Here is a 639-nt window from a genome sequence, read left to right as displayed (position 1 = left end):
AGTACCTTTCAGTTTGTGACCTTCACTATATTCAACAAGGTTGTCTAAACTTCAGGCATCAGCAGTAAGTTGAAATGACAGTTGAAAACTTGAAATAGCTCTTTAGGTAAGAAGTGGCATGTGGTTTATTTGCAAAACTGTTACTGTGCTTATGCTTCTCTTTTATGATGCTGTAAAAATCCACCATCATGACAGCTATGAAGCTTGGACAATCTTTACTGGATCCTGAACAATCCAGGTGAAAACAAAAAATGTACCATAGACAATGGTGACGTGAGAAAATGAGATTGTTTATATGTTACCTCAACTACATCATTTTCTATTGGGCATGCACTGGTATGCTACAATTGGGGTGTGGTGTGAGAGCATCAGTATGCAACCTGGGTCCTATAGACCACATCTTTTTAATTTCTTTTCAAATAAGGCTAGATGGAAGTTGTTAATCTAACAAATACTGTATCTGTTGGTGCATTTTTTCCCGCTTTGAAATGCATTTAGCAGAAGATATGGTATTGCAAATAATTTACATTACTCCTCTAATAGCCACATTAATGCTGTGTCAAATGGAATGATCTTTCCTCAGGGCCTCAGTGTGAAGCTTACCATAATACTGATGTTTTGGTACATTATTTCATTTTA

This window comes from Antrostomus carolinensis, unplaced genomic scaffold, assembly GCF_000700745.2.
Source record: "Antrostomus carolinensis isolate BGI_N321 unplaced genomic scaffold, ASM70074v2 scaffold23379, whole genome shotgun sequence".
In the NCBI taxonomy this organism is placed as follows: Eukaryota; Metazoa; Chordata; class Aves; order Caprimulgiformes; family Caprimulgidae; genus Antrostomus; species Antrostomus carolinensis.
This window is presented reverse-complemented; position numbering follows the sequence as displayed.